The sequence below is a fragment of the Octopus sinensis genome, linkage group LG8 (genome assembly GCF_006345805.1).
Source record: "Octopus sinensis linkage group LG8, ASM634580v1, whole genome shotgun sequence".
Lineage (NCBI taxonomy): Eukaryota > Metazoa > Mollusca > Cephalopoda > Octopoda > Octopodidae > Octopus > Octopus sinensis.
In genome coordinates, this window is record NC_043004.1 from 105,733,825 (window position 1) to 105,757,824 (window position 24,000).

A 24,000-nucleotide genomic window follows, 5' to 3' on the forward strand; every position below is an offset into this window, starting at 1 on the left:
TATAGACTGCTGACCCCCCAGTTAGTTGTCCAACATTCTACTGACTCAGCAAGTTTTGGCTTATTTTGTTGCTGGTGTGCTTTAATCCCAGGTCAACCCTAATCAAATAGGTCTAAAATCAAATGCTTTCCAAAGTGGCCATCCCCTATTATTTGCAACTGTTACCATCCTTTGTTATTTCTATGCAGTATATCTGAGGTTACATCATTCAATGTATTTCCTTTAAGTCAATAAGGTGTGACTTGAGGGTGAATTAGTTGCTATTTTTAGTAAACCGAGTAACCATCTTTTATCTTTTGTCATTTACTTGTTTCAGTCATTAGACTGTGGTCACGCTTGAAGGATTTTAATCAAACAAATCAATCGCAGTATTTTTTTTTTTTTGTAACCTGATACTTATTCTATTTCTATCAATCTCTTCTGCAGAACTTAAGTTAAGAGGACATAAACACACAAACACTGGTTGTCAAGCAGTGGTGTTGGACGAACATTTCTGCTACAGCCTTGGTTGGCCCAAGGCTGTAGTCGAAGGCTCTCGTCCAAGGTGCCACACAGTGGGACTGAACCACCTGGAACCATGTATTTGGGAAGCAAACTTCTTACCACACAGCCATTCCAATACAAAAGCTTTCTTATTAACTTCAGCTGTTGTTTAACCCCAAATCATCTCTGGCAAATAAAACCATTTACAGTCAAAGGTGTTCCATTCCATTCCTTATCTAGACAGTGTTTTTTTTTTTTTAAAGAACTAATTGCATTAGTGGCTGTGTGGTAAGTAGCTTGCTAACCAACCACATGGTTCCGGGTTCAGTCCCACTGCATGGCACCTTGGGCAAGTGTCTTCTGCTATAGCCCCGGGCCGACCGATGCCTTGTGAGTGGATTTGGTAGATGGAAACTGAAAAGAAGCCCGTCGTATATATATATATATGTATATGTGTGTTTGTGTGTCTGTGTTTGTCCCCCTAGCATTGCTTGACAACCGATGCTGGTGTGTTTACATCCCCGTCACTTAGCGGTTCGGCAAAAGAGACCGATAGAATAAGTACTGGGCTTACAAAGAATAAGTCCCGGGGTCGATTTGCTCGACTAAAGGCGGTGCTCCAGCATGGCCGCAGTCAAATGACTGAAACAAGTAAAAGAGTAAAAGAGTAAAAGAGTAAGAGTATTGTACTTTTATTTATTTATTTAATTATTTATTTATTTAGGATGGCAGAGTGTGACTTGAGTGAGATTTCGCTTCTCTTTATATTTCTCATATGTTGTATGACAGTATACTGAGAACCTTCCTTTATATACAAGTAGGGTGGCTCAACAGAGCCTAGGAGAAGGGACCTTAACCAAAGGCCGTGATTGGTTGGCTTTGGACAGTGGCGCAAAATAAGTAGAGACAAATCGCGCCACCTGTCAACCAATCAATTCAGTGGACACAACAGGAACAGCTCGGCCAAAGATGGCTGTAATCTCAGACAAGATCATTCCTGCCGTGTCTCTCAAACAGTGAGGATATCAGAGACCGCTACAGCCACATTTCAAAATGGCTGAAACTGCTACTGCTACAACAGCATAAAGGTTCTGTTTGACTTATGTTTTAAGATCACCTAACCAGAACCAGTGATGTCCTTATTTGTCATTCGTTTGTGTACCTGATTGGAAATCTGGTTTGGTATCCAATATCCTTTGCTTTGACTTTTTCTTTAGCTAATGATTTGATCATATATTGGCCATTTAAAATAATGTATATCATTGAAAATGTTCAGCATATCAATCTCCTGGAAACTGTTCAGAAATATTCAACCAGATGAATACCCACTATCAGGCATCTACCACACTCTGAATGCCTTGCTTCCCTGGGGCTGGACACATTAAAGCTCCAACATTTGGCAACTGACTTAGTAGACGCCCACAAGATTATCCACCACCTTTTGGGTACCTCTTTGAATTTCATGTGTTTAACACTTGTGGAAATGCTTACAAAATCAAAAAATCAACACAGCACCCATGACTTTTGGAAACATATTTTCACACTTGGAAATGCTGACACATGGAATAAACTACACACATCAGTTATTAGCTGTTGGGTCACTACATCCTTCAAAACTTCTATACTTTCTGAAATTTGCCAACACTACACCTGATTCCCCATCTGTTTTTTTAAATGACTCTTTCACTCTTCACTTCCTGTGCTTATTCTATGTGCTGTTCATGCACTTTTAACTATTTTTTCTGATGAGTTGTAGTGCATTTGAGCACAGTATACAATAACTTCATTATTATGATTATTATTATTATTATTATTATTATTATTATTATTATTATTATTATTATTATTATGCATAAAAAGTTGGTTTGTTAAGAATGAGAGTCCCACCTCTCATTCACAGGAACTTTTAACATAGTCTATTTTTACACCCATCCCATCAAGCTCTGCTGCAATTAAAGGGAAGCCTGAAAAGGTATCAAAAGTAATTATTTTTAGGAATGTAGCATAGGGAATCCCAAGACCCAGTTTTAAATAACTTGACAGTCCTGATATAAAACAATACTTTAAAAACAACACTAGAGTGACTATTAAATCATATGTGTATGTTTTAAATGACAAATATAGTTTTTACTACAACACAGCTATTTACTTGATGGATGTAACAGGACCCCAAAATATTTACTTGCTCTTCCATCAGTCTTTTTGTTCTTGTCTTCCATCAACTTCTCATCAAGATGTAATTGAATTTCTTGATACTTCCTTCCTCAAGCATGTCACTAATGTTCTTCTAACTGCTGTTTGCCTGTTATTTATGTCAGCTTAGAAAGCCTGAAGATATAGATCAGCATTTACATCTTTTATTATGTATCTTTTACTTGCTTCAGTCATTGGACAGCAGCCATGCTGGGGCACTGCCTTGAAGGGTTTTTAGTCAAAGAAATCAACCTTGGTACTTTATAAACAAAAGCTTTGCAGACCTCAGTCAAACCGTCCAACCCATGCCAGCATGGAAAACAAACATTAAACAATGATGATGATGGTGATGATGATGACGATGAACCAAAGACTATAATGAAAATGGTATTGGCGATTAGAGTGATAACAATATATAACTGGTATTTATTTCATTGTTTTTGAAGTGATATTAAAGAAGATCAGTATCAATAAGGTTTGAACTTGGAGATACAAAACTAAATACTAGAATGCATTTACTTAGTTACTCTACAGAGTCTCCTGATACTCAACATCTCTGCTCTACCATTTTTACTTAATCAATGTCCTTACACATCTTCTCTATTACAAATGACAATCATTGAGAAGCAGATTATCTTATAAAATCAATGAGATTAGTGGTGGATTATACTGCATTAAAGCCATTCAGTATGGAGTAGATTATCTATTATTAAAAAGTCATTTGTTGTATAAAGGATATTATTTGCTAGAGCTACTAAATATCAAGTCGATTATCTGTTATTAAAATCATTTGCTACAGAGACATTATACTTGTTATTAAAGCTACTGCTCAATACTGAATGGATTATCTGTTATTAAAGCCATTTTAATATCTTAAGGATATATCTATATAAAGGATATATCTATATACAGGATATATCTGATCTTAAATGTACTCAATACTGCTGAACATGATTATCTGTTATGCATACACATATATGAAATTAAATCTTCTCAGTATTGGGTAGATTATCTACTCATTTAAGTTTACCAATTCACTTAAAAGAGAATATTATTTGACATTATTCTATGAGCTTTCATTTCATGCTTTCATTGCTGTCTCGTTTTTTTATTGGCTTATTGCTGCTATCTGGCCCCTCTTTTACCCTTGTCTGACATGTTGCGCTCTTGAACATTGTATTTATAATAAGCTCATTATAATAATAATAATAATAATAATAATAATAATAATAATAATAATAATTATTATTATTATTATTATTATTATTATTATTATTATTATTATTATTATTATTATTATTACTATTATTGAAAGGTGGAAAGCTGGCAGACTTGTTAGCATGCTGGACGAAACGCTTAGCAATATTTAACCCATCACTACATTCTGAGTTCAAATTCCACTGAGGTTGACTTTACCTTTCATCGTTTTGGGGTCGATAAATTAAGCACCAGTGAAATTCTGGGGTCGATATAATCGACTAGTCCCCTCCCCCAAAATTTCAGGCGTTGTGCCTACTGTAGAAAGGATTATTATTATTATTATTATTAAATTAGAGAAAGCATTAGAATAAAGAAGAGCAAAATGTTATAAATTACTTATCCAACACATTTTACCGACGAAATCTTCAAGCCCATATACAGTTATTTTAATCTTGATGTATACCACCTCCACTGGTATCATCATCATCATCATCATCTTGAAGGTATATCTATGTATATTTCTATGCTATGTGTACGTGTATTGGGATGGTGTATGCATTTACACACACACATGCACACAAAGGCACACATATATACTCAATGCTTCTCAACATATGTATCCAGATATTGACAGATGTTTCTGTATACAAATCTATATATATTTATTTACAAACCTACCTCATGTTTATATGCACACTGTCATGTGCCTCTATACAACCCACGTGCCCAGCCACTGTGATACACTGGTAGGTTGGTATGGTGGTGAGGGTGGTGGTGATAGAGTACTAGACCCCCCCCCACCACCACCACCATTACTACTACCTCCAATAATAATAATAATAACTACAGCTACAAGCGAGCTGTGAACCTCTTCATGTTTGCTTAGCTTGCTAGAAATAGCAGTCAAATTTTCCTCAAATCACACACTCTTGTCTTCGTCTTTGAAAAAGAAAAATATATATATATATCAACTAATGTATATATCCTGATACTTATTCTATTTCTATCAATCTCTTCTGCAGGACTTAAGTTAAGAGGACATAAACACACAAACACTGGTTGTCAAGCAGTGGTGTGGGACGAACATTTCTGCTTCAGCCTTGGTTGGCCCAAGGCTGTAGTCGAAGGCTCTCGTCCAAGGTGCACACAGTGGGACTGAACCATCTGGAACCATGTATTTGGGAAGCTGGAATGCCTTTGATCAAGTTTTATCTAGGGCTAAGCAACAACAAACTTTTAGCATTCAGATTATTCTGTCAAATGTAATGCTTATTTATTCACATCGTTTTGAATTAATCATGCTTTATCTCCTAGCTTCAAGATTTCAATGATTGTTTATTATTAGAATGATATTGTAGGGTAGGTGTGACAGGTTTGATCTGGCTGGTTTGAATACAACGAGTAGGATATAACCAGTTTGAATGTCAAAGGGTTAAATAGATTTTGTGTTTGATGTTTTGTTTTATCAACCCTCTGGCTAGATAAAAAGCATAGTCAAACCCTGGTGAGATTCGAACCCAGGACATACAGTGACATAACATAACCATAACTACAAAGCATTCTGCTTATTGATCTACAGGAAATAGCAGCCAAACTATTCTTTAGCATCTTGAAAGGAAAGGATGCATAATATAAGACCATGATACACAGTTCTTGAAAGTAGGATGGCACGGTCTTTGCCGGAATGCCATTAATCATAGGTTTGCTCTACAAGAGCTGACCTGGGGTTAAACAACAACACCGACGATGATGACAATAACAACGACAACAATGACAGCAACAACAACAACAACAGCAACAACAACAACTACAACTCATAAAATATTTCAAGTAAAGCTGTTTTCGTTCAAACAGCCAATAATTTGTTGAATGTTTCCTTTTCCTATATCTCAAGCATCTCTGACCTCTGACTTCTGACCTCTGACACTTTTGATATGTATTATAATGTTTTCTTAATGCTTTTTTTAATAATTTCATTACCAAAATAAATTTCCTTCCTGAAAACACACACACACTTACACACACACACACACACTTACACACACACACACACACACTACACACACACACTACAGGCACGCATCTGTGCATAGGCATTACTCTGAGGCTCTAGACTTGATCTTCCTACATGACACAATTTAGTATCTTCTACTTGAATCTCAAATTAACAGTATTTTGAATATTTTATGAGTGAGTTAATAGACAAAATCTGTGTAGAAGTCCATATATATTATATATGTATATATATCATCATCATCATCATCATCGTTTAACATCTGTTTTCCGCGCTAGCATGGGTTGGACGGTTCGACCGGGGTCTGGGAAGCCAGGGGCTGCACCAGGCTCCAGTCTGATCTGGCAGAGTTTCTACAGCTGGATGCCCTTCCAAACGCCAACCACTCCGCGAGTGTAGTGGGTGCTTTTTACGTGCCACCTGCACAGGTGCCAGGGGGGTCCGGCATCGTATATATATATATAATATATATATATATATATTATCCAAACCAAAGTGTACAGTATTATACATCCATCATGGCTGACTTTACCAATAGGTTTCATGCTATGATTACAAAGGAGTGTTAGGTAACAATCTGATTATATAACCCTACATTCATCAGAGGTAGTCAACATGGAATGAAGTGCATCTTTTTCCTGACTTACAGATTTTTAAATGACTTAGTTATACAAACACATACACACACACATACACACACACACATATTTATATCAAAAAAGGGGACTGGAAAATTATTTGGTATTATTGTACAATCTCCTGATATTACTCAACAAAAAATATTTCACAGTATTTTTAACTCTTATGCATAACTCACATAAATATAACAACTACATATTGAACTGTAATACTGGAATAAACAGATGTACTTCCAGAGAACACAGCTTGGAGTTTAACCCTGTCAACATTATATATATATATTTATATATGTACGTATCATGTAGAACCATTAATCCCTACACGTTGTTTTTCTCTGTTTTTTTTCGTTCCCTCTCCACCCTTTCTGTTGAAGAGTGTAGGCTCAAAACATCAAAGACTTTTCCATTCTTCCCAAGTGTCAAACTAATACACCTGCTTGTTCTTCTCTCACCTGTCTTTGTATTTTGCTTTCTGTAAATTTGAACCATACATATATATATATATAGACGTACGTATATATATATATATATAGATATATATATATATACATATACATATATATACATATATATATATATATATGTGTGTATAGTTCAAATTTACAAAACACGAAAGACAGAGACAGGTGAAGGAACAGCAAGCAGGTGTATTAGTTATATATATATATATATATATATATATATATATATATATATATATATATATATGGGTGCAGGAGTGGCTGTATGGTAAGAAACTTGCTTCCTAACTACATAGTTCCGGGTTCAGTCCCACTGTGTAGCACCTTTGGGCAAGTGTCTTCTACTATAGCCTCAGGCCAACCAAAGCTTTGTAAGTGGATTTGGTAGACAGAAACTGAAAAGAAACCCGTCATATATATATATATATATATATACACACACACACACACACACAACATTTTATCTGTGTAACATGATGCAATGAGACATTGCCCTGATATTCTGTTATGGTTTAGCATCTAATTGCATTTGGAACATCCAAAGCAGAGGATACAAATAACCACAACAGTGAACTGTGTATAGAGATTAAATGATGTACACTTGTGTTTGTCATAATTTCTCATATGCTTGTGTCTCAACTGGATTTGTTTATGCTGTGCCCATATTTTATCCCATAACATAGCAGTCTGACAATAAAGATTGATATAGTAAGTACTGAAGTGTGAGTCAATGTGATTGAATTCACCTTTGAAAGAAGTGCCCCAACATGGGCACAGTCTGATGACTGAGACTGTTAAAAAAACAAAAGAGCAAAATAGAATGTATTACCACCACCACCATCATCATCATCATCATCATCATCACCATCCATCTGCTTTTCTATGTCTGATGGGGTTGCACTGGACACATCCAGTGCATCTCTACCCTTCCCACAATCCCTTGTCATATCCTGTGTGAGATCCTACTTCTTGACATCATTCATTTAGCATTCACCAATTCTGTTCATGTCTTCCTCAGTCTTCCTCTTCTACGGCCTCCATTCCCTTGGATTTCTTATTAATTCTTTATCCAAATGTCATCCATCACGTGAATCCCATGTCCCATACCTGTACTGCCTCATCTCTTGCACACCACAACTGATTCTTCCTACATTCAGCTTTACTCTCAGCTCAACCGTACTCCATCATTCATACACACTGACATTACACATCCAGTTAATCATGCTGGTCTCACTTCTCTCCACCCTTTCAATATCCTCTGAGTTCGATGCCTATGTTTCACTACCATATGACATAATTCTTCATATGTGTGCATCATACAATCTCCTTTTCTTCTCATCAAGTGAGAATTCCTATGTTACAAGTAGAATTAATAGCACCCTGTATTTTTTTTACCCTGTGATTACTTGGTGTTCAACCACAAGTTCTTCCATAATGGTCAAGTATTATGAATATCAAACCAGAATGCTCCATGTGTGTGTGTAGGTAAGTAGATGAATATACAGGAAGGAATATATGTATGTATGCATGTATGTAAGTATGTACATATATACACATATCCACACACACACATACACACACAAACATGTGGAGCTGAGAGAGAAAGATAGTTTTACATATTTATGTCTGTCCATTTCCATGCCTTCATGTTTCTCAATACAGGTTTACAAGTATCTGTCTAAGAATGTAGGTAAATGGCTGTTCTCCATGTTTCCAAATGTTCATGAACAATTACGAGGTATTGGTTAATTCTGTAATTAATCACCAGTTTTCATGGTGATCAATTTTAAGACATCCATCAATATGCAGGATATTGATAATTAAGAGTTTATATTTGTGCCATCAGGAAGGCAACGGGCTGACAGAACGACTGGACAAAGTGTTTACTGACATTTCATCCATCTGAGGTCAACTTTGCTTCTCATCTTTTCAGAGTCAATGAAATAAGTATGAGTTGAGCACTGGGGTTGATGTAACTGACCTAGTCCCACCCCTGAAATTGCTGGCCTTGTGCCAAAATTTGAATGCAATGTATTTTATCCTTTCAAAGTTGATAAAATAAGTACCAGTTGAGCATTGGCGTTCATTTTCTCAGTTTATCCTCTTCCTTAAAATTGCTGGCCTTGTGCCAAAATTTGAAAGCAATATACAGGATATTGATAATACCCCATATATACCCCTGGTTACGTTTTTGCAAGGTAAAACCTGCTCCTACTTGTTTGGACATGAACTCACCGGGAAGTATCTGACAGAGCATACAAAATGTTCAGTAAGTAGTCGACACCCGTAGCTAACAGTTGCATACTGTCCTTCTCTTACCATAATGTTTGATCTAAATACAGTGAATACTTCATTTTTTTAAGGGCATTGTGTGGTAAGTAGTTTGCTTACCAACCACATAGTTCTGGGTTCAGTCCCACTGCGTGGCACCTTGGGCAAGTGTCTTCTTCTATAGCCTCGAGCTGACCAAAGCCTTGTGAGTGGATTTGATAGACGGAAACTGAAAGAAGCCTGTCATATATATATATGTGTATATATATGTGTAAGTGTGTTTGTGCTTGTGACAACCGATGCTGATGTATTTACGTCCCTGTAACTTAGTGGTTCAGCAAAAGAGACTGATAGAATAAGTACTAGGCTTACAAAGAATAAGTCCTGGGGTCAATTTGCTCGACTAAAGGTGGTACTCCAGCATGGCCACAGTCAAATGACAGAAACAAGTAAAAGAATAAAAGAATATGGGTTAAGAGTTACACTCGTGCAATCAGAAGGGCAGCAAGCTTGCAGAATTGTTGCTGTGGTGGGCAAAAAGCTTAGTGTTTCATTTGTCTTTACATTCTGTGTTCAAATTCCAAGGTCAACTTTGCCTTTCATCCTTTTGAAGATGATAAAATAGGTACCAGTAGAGCACTGGGGGTTAATTTTACCAGTTTACCCTCTACTTTGAAATTGCTGGCCTAGTACCAAAATTTGAAACATATTTGTGCCTCAGTTGCATTATAAGGTAAAACCCTTCTTTTATCACCTGTTGTACAACTTGAGTTGCTAATGAGGGAACATTCATGTAGTTGGTCGATTTACTGGAAATAGCAGCCAAAATATTTTCTTAAATCATACTCTACTTCCTTAAAAAAGTGGGTGGGGGAATATATATAATATAGTGTGGTCCTGAGCTCTCTGCATGTGAGAAAATGCAAGGATAGTCATAGCTGGTTGACTGATTGATCATAGATGGATTGATCCTAAACTACAACTACAACAAACACATGTACATATACACATGTATAAACACACACACACACATGTATGAGGTGATCCAGATATATAATATATATATTGATGTATGACTTCTCATCGTCACTGTTATATCTGAACTGTTATAATATTTAACATTCTCTGATGTTCTCTTATTACTCTCCAACTGTGTATCTTCAACAAGCACTCTACGATATCTTTATTCAATAATTCCTGCAGCCTGTACACTATATGACTGCACATATGACACTCTTCTCAGACTGTTCTCTGCTTGCTCTTTTATACTGACTAGTATTGTTCACTTAGTCAATCGCAAGGATGTACAGATTCCCCATACAACATATATATAATCTATCTTTTACTTGTTTCAGCCACTAGACTGTGGCTATGCTGGGGCACCACCTTAAAGGGTTTAGTTGAATAAATTGGCACTGGTTCTATCAGTCTCTTTTAACTGAACTGCTAAGTAAAGGGTAATGTAAACAAACCAACAACGGTTTTCAAGCGATGGTAGTGGACTAATACAAAGCCACAATTATATAGATGATGGGCTTCTTTCAGTTTCCATCTACCAAATCCATTCACAAAGCTTTGGTAAGCCTAGGGCTACTATAGAACCCACCGGCCAAAGGTACCCTGAAGTGAGACTGTATCTGGCTCTGTGTGGTTTGGAAACAAACTTACCACACAGCCATGCCTGTACCTATATATATGTATATATATGTATATATATGTATATATATGTATATATATATATATATATATATATATATATATATATATATATATATTATATATATATATTATATATATATATATATATATATATATATATATATATGTATATATATTATATATTATATATATATATATATATATATATATATATGTATATATATATATGAGGCAATCCAGTTTACTAGCAAATCCTTGTTGACAGCATTCAGTGTTTTGACTTACTTTCAAGCTACCTATTCCATCTGTCTCTTCTATCATAATTACACCACCTATCACCTCCACACCCACCCATCTAGATTAGCTGGCTCAATCCCAAAAAAACTACTCACCACCAGAATTTGCTTTTGCTTTTCATAACAAGCTACCTACACTTTCCCTCCTGGGACCATGCACTAAACATTGTGCAATCTGTTCTCTTCCTTCTATTTTCCTCTTTACCATCCTTCTTGCTTGTATCTTCCTTACACTTATAAAGTAAAAGTAAATATTGTAACCTCACACATTGCCTTCCTCCCCACCAAAATGTTTGCTCTCTGAAGGTTTCTACCTACAACTTTTTTCTCCAGTGTATGTAACCTCCTTACTGCACATGCATTCAAGTTGGTTACTAAACCTCTGCATACATGTAGCTGGATATAGAACCATATTGTCAGTGCTTCTATCATGGCCTGATTCCATGGGATGGTATGAACTTAACTGTGTAAGATACAAAACTCTCATCAGATTTACAGTGCTGCCACTGCCTACAGTGATGAGTAATTCCACCTTGTACTGTCTATTTACAGCTGTGGTTCTCAACCAGGACTTTCAGGGGTCCTCGCAAACAAAATAGTAAACTGGGACCCACAGTAGTATATTAAGGGTCCATGAAAAAAATTTGTTTTGGATGTAGTTAATGCAAGAAACAGCTAAATTTCTTTCTCAAATGGTTTACATAGTTCATCATCATCATCATTATCATGATCGTTTAATGTCCGCTTTCCATGCTAGCATGGGTTGGACAGTTCAATTGGGGTCTGGGAAGCCAGGAGGCTGCACCAGGCTCCAATCTGATCTGGCAGTGTTTCTACAGCTGGATGCCCTTCCTAACGCCAACCACTCCATGAGTGTAGTGGCTGCTTTTTACATGCCACCGGCACAGAAGCCAATCAAGGTGGCAATGGCATCGGCCATGTTCAGGTGGTGCCTTTTACGTGCCACCGGTACGGGTATCACAACTACAATTTCTATTTGATTTTTATTTTGATGTTGATTACAAATTAATGTATGAAAAACAAAACAGGAAATTTGAAAGAAGAATCTATAAAAATAAATTTTAAACATTGAATGGCTATGGGGGGGTCTACCAGACTAGAATAGTAATCAAAGGGCTCCATAGATAAAAAATGATTGAGAACCACTGATTACAGCTTTGAAGGAATGGTAATTGAATGAGATTTAAATGTCTTAGTAGTTATACACAGAGAGCTGCTGCTCTTGTGATAGAATGGACATTATTATCTCTTTACTGGTTAATTGGTTTCGCAATTATATCTTTTATCTTTTATTTGTCTCATTCATTATACTGCAGCCATACAGTGTCATTGCCTTGTAGAGTTTAGTTGAACAAATCAACCCCGATATAAACAAACCAACACCATTTGTGTGGGAGCAACACAAAAACCAAGAGATGCACACATATTTACATATCTACATCAGGCTTCCACACAGTTTCTATCTACCAAATTCACTTACAAAGCACAGTAGAAGACACTTGCCCAAGGTGCTGTGTAGTGGTACTGAACTCAAAACCACATGGTTGCAAAACAAGCTTACCACACAGACATGCCTGTATCTATATTATGTTATTTATCTAAAAAGTGGTTTAGCCAGAGGTAGAAAGACAGCCCCCCACAACTCTGAGAGTATTTGGTAGAAGAGAGAATGTTATTCTCAGACAAGATAAATTGCTTAAATGCTTACAACAAAGCGACCTTCACAAAAGGCGCTCAGTGGTATTGTTTAACTGAGCGACAGATTGAATCTACCACATAAGCTATCTTGGGTGACACCCTAGCACTTAAATCTCATCTTAATCTTACTTAGAAGCATCATCAAACATTCCAAACACTTATTACTCACTCACACTTAAGCAGCTTCTTCCTTTATTCTCTGCTACCATTTCTTATCAACTTCTGCTCTCCTGGAATCTGGCATACTTCCTCCTACTTAAAATAACCCAACTCACCCACTTCTGTTGTTTTTGTCATCTATATAAGATCTCATATTACATTACACATCCATCACCTCCTCTTAAACAAGTTTCTCTATGCTTTTCCTCAAGACAACTATATCCTTCAGTAACCCCATACTTGTTCACATCGGCATTTCAGACTAAGGAGAAATAACCACCATCAACCTCCCATAATAGTAGTACCACCCTATCTATTCAGGAGAGACCCCATGGAGCCTTTGAGGCAGCTTCTGCTTTCTCTTTCTCCCCTCAGACTAATTAATAAAATCTTTTTCCAGGTGTTGTATTTTTAAAAATAAACATTTTCATTAGACTCTCAATATATTTAAACTTCCTTCATTAAGCCTCTAAATGAGAAACAAAGTTTGATGTCTCTTTATTATTATTATTATTATTATTATTATATTATTATTATTATTATATGTTTGACTTTTGCTTTGTATTTGTACAAGTTGACTCGAAGTCTCATCCAGAGACCTCAAGAGACAAGTTAGAAGTTCAAGTTGGTGTTATGCCTAGGGTATTATGTATATCGTTTTGCACACAGTATTATTCTAGAGAATGTTTAAGAAAATATTAAAAAAGTTTAACTTTGTTTTAAACTTTGAGATTACACAGACAGCATTTTACGTAGGATATAGGCAGTTCCCATGAGCACTATCTTTTGAATTTCTGCCATTTTGGGGTTTCCTGGTATCTGAGTTATGTAGCAATCAGCTCCTTTTGCTATCATTCCTAGGGCACCTATGACAACAGGTATTGTTTTAGTCTTGAGGTTCCACATTTTGCCAATTTCTGTTTCAAGATCTTTATACTTGCTCAGTTTCTGGTGGGTCTTGACAGATACATTTATGTCGATTGGGACAGTCATATCAATGAGGAAGCATGGGATTTGTCTGAAGTCTTTCAATATAATGTCTGGCCTATTCGCATCTATCTTTCTGTCAGTTTGAATGGTGAAGTTCCATAGGAGTGAGATGTAATCATTTTCAAGCACTGGCAGTGGTTTGTGTTCCCACCAGTTTTTATCATGGGGTAGGTCCAGGTATTTGCAAATTACTCAGTGAATATACTGTGCTGCTCTAACATGCCTGTTGAGATACTTTGTAGGCACAAGAAGACTGCACATGGAGACAACATGATCAATGGTTTCATTTTGTTGTTTACATACACGACATGAGCTACTCCAGTTCTTTAATATGTTGGCCTGGTAGCTCCTTGTAGGTAGGCATTGATCTTGGGCTGCTATGATAAACCCTTCTGTTTCTGATTTTAAGCCAGAATACACTAACCATTGATGGGTAAGGGCTTTGTCAACATGGATATTATTAGCTCTTTTTGGGTATTTGCCATTGAGAGGTTTTTCTTGCCATTTATCAGTAAGAATATCAAAGGCAGCAATTTTAGCAGGTTTTCATACATTTAACTTTTTCTGTGCTTGTTTCCAGTACATCTAATTCTGGGATTTGTTGTATTTGGAATTCATTTAGATATTCCTTTGCCTGTTTTGTTACTGAGTAAGATGCTTTCTTGTTTTCATGCTTTAAGACAAGTTTTAACATCCAGTCATCAGAGTTTTTCAGGTAGATGTTTAGGCCAATTGTGGCAATCTTTATTGTTATCATTATTATAATTATTGTTGTTGTTATTATTATTATATTATTATTATTATTATTATTATTATCATTATCATCATCATCATCATCATCATCATCATCATCATTATTATTATTATTATTATTATTATTTTTATTTTTATTATTATTAATATTTGTCATTGCAACAGGGCTTAGTCAAATAAAGGGATTAATTTTTTTGATGATCTTTTACATATATTTGAAGAGGTGGGCGTGGAGTGTTACCATATGTTTGTAGAACCAGACTCCACTAAAAGTGCTGTTCTTCAATTCCCTTCCCAACCCCTTTATTCATTGGAAGGCTTTTCTAATTAATTTTACATTACCCTAATTATTTTGGTCATTAGTCTAATTTACTCTAAGCATCTAAAATTCTCTGTGATATGGAAAAGTGTGTCAATGTTAATATGTATAAACTAATATGTATACAAACCCAATAAATGCTATCTTTTATCAAATATAGTAAATCTAAATGAATATTGTAAATTTAAAGTAAATAAAAAAAATTGCAACAGAACTTGACATGTTGTAAGGTTAATAGTTTAGATTCAAGCTCCATTGGAGTTGATGATAACCTCAGAGAGATTTGTACTTAGAGTGCAGTGATTTGCATAAAATACAGATTCATGATTTCTGAGGTAATTAGCTGGACTGGAAATGAAAAGGGACTTAAGTAACTAAATACCATGTGGTATTTTGATCAATATTTTACCATTTCTGCCATTCCATCACACTTATTAAACAATGAGTTTATGAGGAATGCCTACATGTGACCACTCGACCTTCTGTATCTAGTGACCAGCTTTCATTGTGGTCCTAGTGAGGACATTGATTTCTCAGTGGCTAAATACATCAAGTTCAAAATGGTGTTGTTTATCCCCAGGTTAGCATTGATTTGAACAGATCTATGATCTTAATTTAGGTCATAATGTATCTAGGACTCCATTATCCTTTATAAAATAGAATGTAGTTTGATTTGAAAGACATTTGGTTGTTATTTCTAGCAAGTCGAATAACCATGTAGAGGCCTACAAGTGATATAATTAATTGCGAAGACAGTAGCAAAAATACAGTAGAATTAATCAGTATATGTTGCTAGCTTGTACAATTGACTCCCTTTTTCCCCTCTGGTGAGATTACCTGCAATAAGCTGAATTCTTATCTAGAAGAAAATTTCTCTCTTACGCACTTGAAATTTCAGAAAAACCATGTTGGCCCCTACTATTGAGATCCTTGTGAATTAGAAAGAATTAACATTTTCGTTTATACTTAAATGTTATTTGGATTGTGTGTATACAAGGAGTGAGGTTCACATTGATTTTATTCTATACTTTCTCCTTGATTTCATTGTTGCCCTCTATAAGTACTATTTCAGTTTCTCTTGAGATTTTCAAAAATGTTTTAGTTCACTGCTCACTCTTGTTGACTTTCAGTTCTATTGCAAAAGGTAACCACAAGGTAACTCCTTGCCACCTTTCATTCAAAGTTTCTGGTACCCCAAAATCAAACTACTCCCTAACTATTAGCAATGAGAAAGGACACATTTGGTTCACATAACACAGTTCCTAAAAACTAGGCTGGTCACAGCTGAAATGCTTTTGATCATGTTTTCTTATTATGGGCTGAGTTAGACAATAATAATTACCACACATCCATTAGAAATTGTAGGATTTATCAAAGTGCTTTCTCTACTTGATACAGCAGGTTGATTTAGCTGGTCAGTGCTCACACCAGCTTATACACATCATTGTCATCATCATTATCATCATCGTCGTTGTCATCGTCATTATCATCATTTAGTGTCTAATTTCCATGCTGGCATGGGTTGGATGGTTTGACTGAAAACTGGTAAGCCAGAGAGCTGCACCAGGTTCCAGTCTGATTTGGCATGATTTCTACAACTAGATGCCCTTCCTAAAGCCAACCACTCCAAGGGTGCTTTCTACATAGCCCCATGTCAACCTTGAATGAAAAAACCTACAAACAAAAGTCTTTTAACAAGAACATCTTTTTAAAAAAAGGTATCAAAAAAGAAACCATTATTGAATGGTTCCTTCTTTTTTTTCAAGATAGTAAGGTATGATTTTCAGATTTGCCTGACATTTCTGTCAGGATCAGTAACTCTGTAGATGTTGCTTCATTATGAGTCATGCATTGTAGCTTGTGTTTGTATATATTAAATTGAGCAGTACAAGCTTTGTGGAGAAGTGTGATCAACCCATGATTATATGTAAAAGAGAGAATTCTGAAATAGTCAAGTGACCAGAAATATGGAAAGATGCAATGAGAAGTGAATCTGATAAAGACTGTGAAGAAGGTGAAAAGTTCACAAGAAATAGAGATGGATATAAATATTGATATAAAAGATTAAAAGAAAGAGAGAGAGAGAGAGAAGGAATGAATGAGGTGTGCATGTAAGAACAACAGTGAACTACACCTAAAATGACCCCCATTTTAACACGATACAAAAGACACTGGGAAATGCTTTTTGTCAGATAAAGAAATGTTAAGTAGTTCTATATGGAAATTACATATAATATAGCTGAGGTCAGTGAGCAAATAGTGAGACCGGATGAAATAATTTATCATTCCGGAACTAAGTTCTTTCTGAAGTGTCAGGAATATTTGATGAGGCACAAGATTTGTGTTGGAGAGATGCAAAAGAATATAATCTCAACCATTCTTCATACAATTTATTGAGAGTAATTTTCTTTAAAAATCTAAATATCTCCAATGAGTTTTCATAATAATAATTAATATTTGCAAGGAGGTGAACTGGCAGAATTGTTTCTGCCCCGGGAAAAATATTTAGTGGTATTTCATTCATCTTTACATTCTGAATCCAAATTCCACCGAGGTCGACTTTGCCTTTCATCTTTTCAGGATCAATAAAATAAGCACCAGTTGAGTGCTGGGGTTGATGACATCAACTTATCCTCTCCCCCAAATTGCTGGCCTTGTGCCGAACTTTGAAACCATCATCATCATCATCATCATCATCACCATCACCATCATCATCATCATCATCATCATCGTTGTTGTTGTTATTAAGGTGGCGAGCTGGCAGAAACGTTAGCACACCAGTTAAAATGCTTAGCAGCTTTTCGTCTGTCCTTGTGTCCTGAGTTCAAACTCTGCCGGAGTCAACTTTGCCTTTCATCTTTTCAGGGTCAATAAATTGAATACCATTGAGACACTGGGGGGGGGGGGGTCAATGTAATCAACTCACCCACTCACCCAAAATTTCAGGTCTTGTTCCTTTAGTAGAAAGGATTATTATTAAATGAAAACTCACAGCTTATATTGCTGGGTATGATGGAAAGTATCAGCTGTCCACAGCCAGCAGACTAATGTGACGCTTGTTTACTGGTCATTATTATTATTATTATTATTATCATTATTATTAAGGCAGTGAGCTGGCAGAATCATTCGCATGCTGGGCAAAATGCTTAGCAGCATTTCATCCATCTTTACATTCTGAGTTCAAATTCTGCTGGGGTTGAATTTGCCTTTCATCCTTTAAGGGTCAATAAATTAAGTACCAGTGAAACACTAGGTTTGATGTGATCAACTAGTCCCCTTCCCCAAAATTTCAGGCCTTGTGCCTTTACTAGAAAGGATTATTATTATTATTATTATTATTATTATTATTATTATTATTATTAAGGCAGTGGAACGACGGAGTTGTAACTGTGCTGGACAGAATGCTTAACAGTATTTCTTCCAGCTGCTTGTATTCTGAGTTCCAAGTCCACCATGGTCGACTTTGACTTTTCATCCTTTCAGGGTTGATAAAAATGTACCAGCTGAGTCCTGCACACACACACACACACACACACAGAGGCACACACATTCACACTCACACATACATGCATATATATATATAAATATATATATATAAATCACACACACACACACACTCATATATGTTTATATACTGATATATTTACTCAAGTGTATAACACGTGTTAAATGTCAATTTTTGATAAATGGAAGATGAGTTATTTTTACTGTAATGTTTGGCTTTTGACTGAAATATTTATCAAATTCCAACATTTTCCTTGTGTGGTTTGCCCTCACCTCATATGTTAGCCATGACAAAATGTGATAGATGCAACATCTATTTTCACTTTCTCCTCTCTCTATGTCCATAAATATAGATGCCTGAGTGACAAATATATATAGAGAGAGAGCTACAAATGGTCTGGACTAAAATATTTGAATCTTGCACTAAGTCAGACAGCTGTTGTTATGTTTGGGATGGTTCTAGCTATCAACCGAGTCCATTGTAAAGATTAAGGACTGCCTAGCTGTGTTATGCTTTACTTTCATTGGAAAAGGCATGTAGTTCCCATCTCTTTGGCAGCCAGCCACCAAGAAGAAGGTTGTAATGGTGACAAACTTGAAAGGACAAGGTAACATACTTTCCTCTTCAATCAAGCTTTCTTCAACTTCACATTTCACTTGATAAAGAAAGCTGGAGTTGAAGTGGGGCTGTGCTGCTCTCTAACCAATTTTTCGAAAGTTTGATGGGAGAATGGTTTGCATGAATTCATTATTCTCAGTATATGCCTATAGGCCAGAGAACACAGATAGGAGAGAGCACTTATCTTTGGTAGTAAGAATAATCTGAATCTGAAGAGGTTTTTGTTTGACCCCGCCAAGTGTCAGTCCCCATATTGGGACATCTTATGTCATTTCTTTTGTGAGCCAGTGAGCGTCTCTAAGCACTTGTTCAACTTGTGGAAAATAGCAACCAAGTTTCCGTCAGATTGTTGGCAAAAGTGGATATACCAGACAATATGGCTTTGGATATACTGTGTGAAAAAAGTGGGATGGTCACAGCTGGAATACTTTTGATCATAGACCTACTTAATCAGGAAAAGGTACATTTTGAGGTGGATAATGTTAATATTTATACTATAATTTGATTGGACAGTACTCATGAATAGAGAAAAATTTTGATTTGCTGAGGACATGCGTAAGCTCGCAAGGAATGAAGCCAGTATGATCTGATGGATGTGTAATGTCCATGTGCATACTTGACAGAGTGTAAGTACCTTGAGAGAAAAGTTGAACCTAAGAAGCATCAGATGTGGTGTGCAAGAGAGACGACTGCGCTGGTATGGTCATGTAGCAAGAATGGATGTGGATAACTGTGTAAAAAAGTGCAACATCCTAGTGGTTAAGAGAACCTGTGGAAGAGGTAGACCCAGGAAGACCTGGGATGAAGTGGTGAAGCACAACCTTTGAACATTAGGCTTCACCAAGGCAATGACTAATGACTGAGACCTTTGGAAATATGCTGTGCTTGAGAGGACCCGGCAAGCCAAATAAGACCATAACCTTTTGGCCTATGCCAAGGGTGTAACCAACCCACTTATGCGTACTTTTCCTTCATTGGACACTAAACTCTGTTTGCAAAGACCTGTTGAGGCAAGTGATATTGAAATCGAAATCAAATTCGATGACTGCCATCCGTGCTAGTGGAGCGCTAAGAGCACCATCCAAGCATAATCGTTGCCAGTGTGGTTAACTGGCTTCCATGCCAGTGGCACGTAAAAAGCACCATTCGACTGTGATTGTTACCAGCGTCACCTTACTCGCACTTGTGCCTGTGGCATGGGAAAAAAACATTCGAGTGAGGTTGTCGCCAGTGCCACTGGACTGGCTCCTGTGCAGATGGCATGTAAAAAACACCATTTGATCATGGCCATTGCCAGTACTGCCTGACTGGCACGTAAAAGAACCCACTACACTCTCAGAGTGGTTGGCACTAGGAAGGGCATCCAGCTGTAGAAACTCTGCTAGATCAAGATTGGAGCCTGGTGCAGCCATCTGGTTTACCAGTCCTCAGTCAAATCGTCCAACCCATGCTAGCATGGAAAGCAGACATTAAAGGATTATGATGATGATGATGATGATCCCTTTGCTATGTGGAGTACTAAACCCTTTGATACTTGAAGTTTGAATGTCTGAGGGAAGGTCACATAGCAGAGATGGTTAAGTACCAGACTAAAGAGTTTGTGATACTTTTTTATGCTTCTTGAGTTCAAATCTCACCAGGATCAACTTTACATATCATTTCCTCTGACTGCACTAAAATAAATACCAGTAATTTAGTAAGGATTACCCTATCAACTGGCATCACTTCCTTTCAATTTTTGTGGCCTTGGTACCATATTTAGAAATCAATATTGGAAATCTAATGTTTCAGTTCTTCTGTCTTGGTTGAAGACACTTAACTCTTCTCATTCCCATAACAGTCATTCCATTACAAAATTATGTAATCATCAATATCTAAGAGCCATATCATGTTTTTATGGGATTTTTTTTAAAAACATTTTTCCTTCATTTTTTCCTCTTATATGATCTATTAATGCTTCCTTTTTCTTCCTTTATTCCATTTTTTCCCTTTTTTTTTTTCCATTACTTTTTTCTTTTTCTTTTCATATTTTTCATTCTTAGAATTTGTCAAAAATATTTCAGTTCACTTTCAGAAATATGTGTATATATATTTTTTTTATTACTATCATTTTTTAAAAATTCATATTGCCAATCAGTAACATTTCTTCCATAAAAGACCAGGGGATCATTGAATTCTACATGTAATATTCCAGAGGAAGAACCAATATGTCACATAATGTCATTGAAAGTTAGGTGAAATTGTCATCTTAGAGACTTTCAAATGATATCTCAAGTTTTAATGATAGTCTAAATTCAGGAAAATGTCACTATAAACTTCTTTGATGGAACTTGATAAAGAACTGGACAGGAATTTAAGAGATCCTTCAATGCATGGAGAAAGATTTTTAGCCTTTATTACTGCATAAAATTGTTCATGTTTTTGACATTGCTGTTGTTGCTCTTGAAGTAGTTTCTGTTTTTCTGGTTACTGTTAGCCCCAAGTCAGTCCTGATCAGGCAGGCATTCCAGCCATGATTATCCCTTCTTTTGAAGTATATTCTTTATTTCTGATAATAGCATTCAATACATTGTTCTCTGTTAGATGCAGGCATGGCTGTGTAGTTAAGCAGCTCCCTTTGCAACTCTATTATAGCCTCAGGTCAGCCAATGACTTGTGAGTGAATATGGCAGACAGAAACTGTGTGAAACCCATCATTTATGTATATATGTGTATGTTTGCGTTTGGCCTCATCATTTAACAATTGACGTTGGTTTGTTTACAAACTCACAACTTTGCAATTCAGCAAAAGCATCTGATAAAATAAGTACCAGAATTTAAAAAATTAATTACTGGGATTAATTCATACAATTGAGCCTTTTGAGGCAGTGCCTCAGCATGGCTGCTGTCCAATAAGATAACAAGTAAAAGATAAAAGAAGGTTTAACCCTTTAGCGTTCAAACCGGCCATATCCGGCCAAAATATTTAACCTGTTTTATATTGAAACTGACCAGAGCTCGCCTCTCACCTCAGCCCTACCATGTCATTCTAAAACTAAAAAAATCACATCACTGCAATCTCTAAACTACAAGATAATGCAGGATTAATTCAAAACAATATAAATAAACAAACATCACATTTGACAAAGTAATCTGAACACTAAAGGGTTAAAGACATCAAGTTATGATTTAAAAGATATTCAAGTGCTATTTCTAGCTGGTCATATAACCATGCAGAGAATCTCCTTTGTTATTGTAGCTATATTACTCTTTTACTCTTTTACATGTTTCAGTCATTTGACTGTGGCCATACTGGAGCACCGCCTTTAGTCAAGCAAATCAACCCCAGGACTTATTCTTTGTAAGCCAAGTACTTATTCTGTCGGCCCCTTTTGCCGAACCACTAAGTTACAGGGACGTAAACACACCAGCATCGGTTGTCAAGCAATGTTGGGGGGACAAACACAGACACACAAACATATACACACACACACACACACACACACACATACATATATATATATTTACAACTATACGACGGGCTTCTTTCAGTTTCCATCTAACAAATCCACTCACAAGGCTTTGGTTAGCCCAAGGCTATAGTAGAAGACACTTGTCCAAGGTGCCATGCAGTGGGACTGAACCCGGAAACATGTGGTTCGTAAGCAAGCTACTTACCACACAGCAACTTGTTGATATTGTTTTGACTGATGGTATTAGCATTAGTATCATTGTTGCTGTTTATACTAAACCTGATTAAACAGCAGACCATTTTAAAACTGTAGGGTGTTGACGATTTAATTTCATTGATTTTATCTGAGTGTTCTAGGGTGGCTACCACTTTACTGATTCTTGTTAGTTAAGACTGGATGTGCTGACAAAATTCAGATCCTTTGTTGCATCAACCTACGACAAATTCCAAAGACAAGTATGGCACTCCAAGCCACTTTGCAAACAAAAACAGTTCTGTGTGTCAACATCCTTGTTTTTCTCATTAACACAGATAAACCCAGGAACAACAGAGTTAGTACAATATATAATATTATATTATACACGAGCCTGTGATCAGTCAGGTTGATAACCTGATAGACCCCAACTTAAAATTGATAACAAAGTAGGAATTAAGATATTTCAAAGACAAATAAAATATCAATCAATTCTCCACCAAAAAAAAAAAATGAAAATAGTATTATTATTATTAAACAAAAAATAATTATTATTAAACAAAAAAATTAATACAAGAAAAATATTGTTAAGTAAGTCAAACAGTTAAAGATTTTAATCTAAAGCTGATTTTATTGCATAATTTGAATTTTATTCAGCCTAACAGTTTCTTTGCAAAACTAATGAATTGTTTATTTAGTATCTTTATACATCAGGCTGGGTGAGACAATTTTTATCAGAAGGGATGTGAGTGCATGGCACTGACAAGTCACAAAAATAGCAAAATGTGTATCTGTCACTCTCACAGATGCTTCCAGGGCAATTTTAGATTGTCTAGTTCTGAAGAATACTGACTTTTTAAACACAATATGTCTGTAAAAGGATCTTTTCCCTGATGACCACTGCAGCTACAGGTTTTTCTATATGACATATGCTAAATATATCATATAGATAAAAAAATTTAACTTTATTACCATTACTTTTAATAGAATTACAGCACACTCATACACTGAACCCCATTCTACTAACCCTCAACAAAATTTAAAAACTTAATAATTTATTAAAAAATAATAATAATAA

The 24,000-nt window shown here is 36.0% G+C and overlaps 1 protein-coding gene and 1 long non-coding RNA gene across 14 annotated transcripts in view; one reads left to right on the plus strand and one right to left on the minus strand.

Moving 5' to 3' along the window:
• LOC118764659 overlaps positions 1-2,556 on the minus strand; it is a 22,032-nt gene extending 19,476 nt beyond the window's left edge. The window contains exons 1-2 of the long non-coding RNA XR_005000477.1: positions 2,546-2,556; positions 2,211-2,216 (exon numbers count right to left, since the gene is read on the minus strand). This is a non-coding gene — a long non-coding RNA (uncharacterized LOC118764659). The remainder of the gene's footprint in view (positions 1-2,210; positions 2,217-2,545) is intronic.
• Positions 1-24,000, plus strand: part of LOC115214900 (tensin-3) — a 930,040-nt gene that overhangs the window by 305,119 nt on the left and 600,921 nt on the right. The gene's annotated exons all lie outside the window — the stretch shown is intronic.